The sequence below is a fragment of the Gavialis gangeticus genome, unplaced genomic scaffold (genome assembly GCF_001723915.1).
Source record: "Gavialis gangeticus isolate Ggan-Ray unplaced genomic scaffold, GavGan_comp1, whole genome shotgun sequence".
Classification (NCBI taxonomy): Eukaryota; Metazoa; Chordata; order Crocodylia; family Gavialidae; genus Gavialis; species Gavialis gangeticus.
The window spans coordinates 9844768-9851869 of NW_017729007.1; the positions used below are offsets into that span (position 1 = coordinate 9844768).

Below are 7102 nucleotides of genomic sequence, written 5' to 3' on the forward strand. Positions count from 1 at the left end.
CCCCCCCCCCCCCCCAACTGGTGCCTCCTGGGTCTAGTGGGGGTGGGATGCTCCATCCATTCCAGAATCACAGTGATCAAGCCACAGAAACTACCTCAATGTATACAAGAAAAAGTTTTAAAGCTGTGTCTATGTCCAAATTGCAGATTCTCCAAATCAGCATTGAATCTTCAGATTTGGATTCAGCCGAATCGAATTAGGGACAGTGATCCAAATCAACAAATCAAATCACTGTCCCTGATTTGGGCTGAATCTGAATCGAATAGGGCCTGCTTTGCACACCCCTAATAGGCATTAAGATATTATAGCACATTACACTAAGCAAAAGCTAATTAAAAATCATCTTTCCACTGATTCCTCATATAATTTTGTAATTTCTCCTGCTACTTATGTGTATGGCATTTTACCCATAAGAATATGGAGGACGGTTTTTTGTAGGCATTAGAACTCCTCTTTAAACCAATTTAACCTTGCATGCTTCATATTCTGATTTAGCCAGTGACATTTTGCTTCAGCTGCAGCCCCTCTATCTAACCCCTCACTTTACTTCCCACTATTTTACCTTCCATCTTGTTTGGCCCTGCTCCTTAAACTCCCACTGCAGGAACACCTATTCCAGCTGTCTCTATAGAGAAGTCCTGAGTTTGTTTTCCTTTGTTGACCAGCTGCCACACTATGCCCCAGAATTCTTTGTTCCTGTCTATCGCATCAGCAGCATGCTGACTTTTAAGCACTATCCTGCTGTGATAGACAGTAGCAAAGCATTCTGAGCCATGACAGCTAATCCAGCTTTCAGAAACAGATATAGCAGCTTGGAAACACAGGTGGCAAAGTAGGCACACAACTGGAAGTAAGTGGAAGAGACATCTACATAGGCAAAATAACTTCATTTTTAATAAGACTAGTTTGGGCACATTATGTATACTAGTAATGGGGTAGAATTATAACCACCTTGTCAAGTGTGTTACACATCTCTTTCTGTGGCTGGTCAACTGGCCTGTTGTATCTGCTAGCTAACAAATTTAAGGTCAGATCCATAAAGGAATTTAGGCACCTAACTGCCACAGTGCCTACATTTAACATTTAGATGGCATTGATAACCTTAAAGTTCCTAGTCAGCTGCTGCCCGAAGTCCTTAAATGCCCAAGTTTCTGCAGGTGGGCATGACTAAAACTACTTCAGTCTTGACACTCCCAAGATCTTCAACACCCTAGCTCTTATATAAATCCCCAAGGCATTCCCCTTTCTGTCTTGCCTACAGGATCCAGTCCATCAAATGAGTCATGATATATTTGAGCAAATTTGAGGTTGGGCTTAAGCTCCTGAAGTGAACGTTAAAGCCACACTGGCATTTAGTATCTTTTTATGGACAGCCCCTAAATGTAGACACAAAAAATAGGTTGGGTTGGAGAACTTAGTTTGACTTCAATATGTAGTGTAGAGTATTCACCATAGTTAGAGATAATTACAAATATATGAGATGATGAGCCAGATCTCAGTGTCACTATTCTCATGATTTTACTATGAGCTATGTGATTATATGAGAATCTCAGATTTTATTAAATACATTTCTAGCCTCCATGATGATAGAGTAAATCTTGGAAAGATTACTTCAACAAACCCCCAGTGGAGTAAAAATCCAACACATAGATAAGGTAGATCATTTTTAAACCAGTCTCATGACTCTGAATGATGAATTTTGAATAATTTGCACTTGTCCATACTGAGCTCTTCACCTAATATAAATCAGTTCCAATAGAATCCAGGTAGCTAGGCCAATTTATAACAGCTGTAGATCTGGCTCCATATTGTTAAGCATTGTGATCAAATCTTTAATGTCATATTTAGAACTCTAATTTTAAGGGCCAATTAAGTAACCACATGTGATTTCTATACAAGAACATGGCTAACTTTCCATTTCTTTTTTCCAAGTTTCTTTAAAAAAAAAACAGTGGTTGATAAAGAGAGAGAGAAAAAGAGGGAGACAAAACATGATGGAAATTTAAATAGGTTAAAAAATAATGTAAAAAGAAAGCGATGGTAGCTGAAACAAGCTGTGGTCACTATGTATATGTATGTTTAGATAGCGACATAATAGCTGATGTACAAATTACAATACAATCATCATTGTAAACATGTCAGTCCATTATATTTATTTTGTAATTTCTGCTTCCCATAAGCTATGTTAAAGCCTAAAATAGGTTTGGTTATGTTCAGAAACAGCAACAGAAAGGAATGGGAGTGAAACACAATAACACAGTAATTACTATTCAGGGTGGAGAACTGTACAGACTTTTTTTCCTGGTTGTAATCAGTTTATAATTATGGCCCTGCAAACAAGGCAACACATAAAGAAACAGCTAGAAACTACCAGTCTTCTTCCATGCTATAAATTTATTGTCTCTTTAGGCTTTTTATCTTCACTGCCCAGACAGACAATTGGAAATCTGCAGTTTTTTGGCTGCTGCTCTCTTCATCGGTAGCAGCAACCAGATGTACAGGTTAGTGTTCTGGAGAAGCTAATTTATAAAAAAACTGGAGCATGACGAATAACATAAGTTTTTTGTGTTGTTTATTTTTTCTTAAATAAAGCAAAGCATGATGAAAGAAGTGATTCCCTATTTTGTATGTAACAAATAGCAAGCCAAAATACAAATGAAATGTGTTTTTGCAACATGCTTATTAGCAATAGTAAACTGACATTACAACTTGCTAAATCAAGTCAAAATGGACATCTTATCATTTTCTTCCTAACTCTTTTAGTGCTCTGACGCTGCAAAAGTGTCATTCAGAGAGGGTTAGGACCATTTCCAGCTAGTCTATCAGGTTAATAGAATACAATCGCAGCTCCATCTACTAAATTACAATGTACAGATGTTACATGACTACACTCTGACGAAATGAATCTCAATAGAATTTAAGTGGCATCCTCACACATATATCAAAGAGATATTTTGCTTACTAACAACAGTGGAATCAGAGATAGAGCCAAAAATCATTTGCTTTACCAACCAACTCATTTCTGGTTACCATTTGGCTATTATTGTTGCTTATAGCTTACAAAAATCATACAGAAAGCATATTTTATAAAGTTTGTATGCTTATGATTGGTTAAATAAAATAAAGTGTATTACATATTTTCCATCATTATAAATGGAATAAAACCCCCACACCCATTATGAAGGTATGAATAATATCATGAAGCTTTAAAATGCATAATATGTTTTAGAATGGAGTAGATAACATATTAAGAATAATCTGTTTGGAATAGCTTTTATTCATAAATTATCTGGGAGTTTATAGTGATTTTTTTCTATAGTTCTATGGAAAAACTTTACTAGAAGTTCTATACTTTGCCACCTTTAATCACATTGGGTCTCTCCCAACCAGCAATAGGCATGTTAATTTACACCACTTAAAATTGAACCATTTAATATTAACTTACAAAATAGACAGTTCCAATGAAATAGATGGTCTCAGGGTAAGGAACTATTTCATATGAATAAGGATGGAACAATCTGTCCCAAATTTACTCATTTAAAGTATGTGCCAAAAACTTTTGTGGAAATAATTCCTGGTTTGTTATTTATCTTTGAGCATTTAACTGCAGGAAGAACAGAGCAGCTTTAGCAGCACATTAAAATGCTGCCAGTTGGAAATGGAAATTCTAGTGAAGCACAAAGTCCAAACTGTGCAAGAAACCATGGACTTATTACAAATACACAGGCTGATCTAGTAAAGTGGACTGAAGTGGTAAACTTCAGTTGACCAACTTCAACAATAATTTTCCATGCAATGAAAGAGAAGCAAACTAATTTAGAACTTGCTAATAAGAAGATTTAAGAGCCTGGAAAAATGCCTAGACAGGAAACTCAGAAGTCTACATATCCTTCTGGAAGTTAATAGAAGCAAGGGTCCCACAGGGGAGGATCATTCTGCTCCTATTCAAAGAGAGACACCTGCTTCATTTGAAGGGAAATCTTCCTGGGTAGTGTACATGAACAAATAACATTTTATCCCAAATACTATATTGTGACTTAAGAAACCTAGATGATACCAAACTGAAGGGGTTACACTTGAAGTTACACTTACACCTATACATTTTGCTTAAATCTAACCAATTAAATAAAGAGGAAGCCTGGCAGGTTAAAACTTGTTATTTAAGATGTGCTTCCATTATGGACTGAAGCTCAAAAATTGCATTTATTACATCAGGCTTACTAAAAATGCTGTGCGACAGTGATTCCAAAACCAAGCTGGTTTCAGAAGGGGATTTTATCAGTCCAAAAGCTGGATATAAGAATTAGACATTGTAGATCTAAGGAAAAGCTTTGCAAATAAATACAGTAGATGAATATGTATTAAAATTGGGTTTCATACTAGTAGGTAAGCATCAGTAAAGATGTCTCACAACTCAGTCCAGAGAAATTCATTTTAAAATGTTACTCAAGGGAAACAAATGTTCTGAAATTGATTAGCTTGCAGGGAACCCGTTTTCTTTGCTGCAACAGGCTGAAACCATAAAAAAAAAAAACAACCACACTTTGGGTAGCTTTGTAGCAAAAGAAAGATGATAGCCGACTTTGAAACAGAATTTTGAAAGAGCACAGGTGGATGGGAGCTGGGATATCATGGGAGAGTAGTTAAAGCATCCAGTTATGACTTCTGAGCTGTGAAACCAGTTCCAACTGACCTGGATATAAATAGGTATCTGGTCATTCAGGCTGGGGAATCAAAAACAGGTGGATGTGAAGCTAGTCATATCACTCCCTTGACTAGAAACTTTTGTGGCTTAACCACTCTGTCTCTTCAGCAAATACAAACCACGATGGGCTCTTCAGCTCGTACAAACCCCTGACTTGACAGAGATGGGAGCTAATCAGTAAATGGAAAAATATGGATGCAGGACATTTTACCCACTCTGTTGCCATTCCTTAGAAGCCTCTGACAATGACATTGCATTGTGTTGCTGTCAGGAACTTTAACCCAGACTATTGTCATTGTCAAGTTAGTCTAATTCTTGTCCAGTACTCAGTTTCTTTCAAATATTATATTCTAAGAGATTTGAAACACTGAATGTCCCTTGAGCCCTAGTGTCATTTATCACACGCACCAGGTTTTGCCAAACTATGGCCTGTGGGTTGGATCCAGCTTACAAAGGGATTGCATCCAGCCTACAACCGAAGACATCTGGTGTCAGGGCTGTTGGCTGCATAGGAATCCACGGCATGCTGTACCATGCAACAGGGGGGAAACCATTGGCAGGATAAATCACTGGCAGCCAAGCTGCAGGTTGTGGCCTGCCTTAGAACAAGCTCCATTAATTTGGCCTACCACTATTTGAAGGTTGATGACCCCAGACATACACAATCAACGTAAGATGGCTACATAGTTAAGAAACAAAATACAGTACCCATATTTTTCCCAAATCCTGTTGTGCTAATCCCCTTGGAAAGCAACCTGTATTTGTCTTTAAACCAGTAGTTTTCTTAAAGTTCCATTACTTTTTGATGCTAGCCTCACTCCTCATAAGCCAGTGAACGCATAACAGCCTGCAATCAGCAAAGGAAGAGGGCCAGGTTTCCTTTCTGTTTCACATTTAATTTTAAAAGAAATATTAAATCCTGCATATACTTGTCCTGGTAGCCCCTGCTGCTTGTTCACTGATTCTGGAATTGTGACAGAAGAACCTGAAGAAAACTCACAATTTTGAGATAGTCAGGAAGCGGTGGCACTTGACCAAGCAGAGGCATCTCAATGTGCCTTCTCTGCTGCTATTTTATTGGATTAAATTCATAGCAAAGCATTGTTTTGATTTAGATTCCTATACTTCACAGGAGCAAGGAGTCTCAAAAGAGAAAGGCTGTTTATCTCTATCATCATAATGACACTAGAAATATAAAACAGCCTTTGGCACTGGTTAATTGTCTATGTTTTTCCCCCTGGGATGCTGTTTGGAAGTCCCGACATATTAACTTTGCAGACTGTATTCTTTTAGACCTTCTGCACAGCACAAGGTTATTAGGAGTCCCAACTGGTTAGTGTCAATATTCCTGATTTCCAGGGTTACCAGGGTCACTCTCCTCTGTGGCTGGACTAATTTCCCCTCATAGGGACAGGGTAAATGTAAGCTAACGCACACACTCTATTTTATTTTAACTGATGACAAATATTTTGAGAATGAAAAACTAAACGAAATTTCAGTTAATAAGCAACCAAAATGGGTTTAGTGATTGATGTAATTTAGTCACAAAAATAATTGTTTAATTTATTCTTTTAAAACCAACAACATATCACTTTGTGAAACAACAACAACAATCAAATTACATTTATCTTCAGGCACTTGGATTTGTTATTTGCAACTGCTCTACACAGAAATGAGGAATCCTGATGGCAATTATCTGCAACACAAAATGCCTTCTCCAAATGCAGAAGAATTCTGTAATTAAAGCCTTAGGGCCTGACCTCACAAATTAACGAGCATCTTTGGTGTCCACTAAAGCCAATAGGAATGTAGGGAACTCAGCAGCTCTTAGGATTGGGTGTTACTCTTATATAGCAATAAACTATATTTCTTCAGTATCACAGTTGGCTAACATCAAAATAATTGTAAAGATCCATTAGATTAATTTAAACTGGGGCACAGCTTCTCAGGTAGCCTAATTAATGTATACCAATATATTAGATGGCAGCCTGCTGCCATCCCACATCTAGATCTGGGCTGGGGGCACAAGCGCCAGGAAGAATCAGCCTGGTGCCACCACCAGCACCAGCCTGCAGCAGCAGCCTGCTGTCATCCTGCATCCAGATCTGGGGACATGCACTCCTGGGAAGAACCTAACACAGATCTCCAGCCCACAGCCCTCCTACAGGTTCATGGAGCAGCAAGAGGCGCATGTCCCCACCCCCGCACTCACTGACAGTTCCCATTGCAGCTAGCGCCAGTTGCTCCCAGAGCCACTGCAGTGGGGGCTAGGGTGAGTGCAGACAAGCAGAGCCATGTCCTGCACTGCCTGGGCCCTCGCTACAGCGGCTCTGGGAGCAATTGGCATCAGCTGCAATGAGAACTGTCAGTAGATGTCGGGGGGGGGGGGGGGGGGGG

The 7102-nt window shown here is 38.7% G+C and overlaps 1 protein-coding gene across 3 annotated transcripts in view; it reads right to left on the reverse strand.

Moving 5' to 3' along the window:
* GRM8 (glutamate metabotropic receptor 8) overlaps positions 1-7102 on the reverse strand; it is a 716946-nt gene that overhangs the window by 296360 nt on the left and 413484 nt on the right. The window lies entirely within an intron of this gene.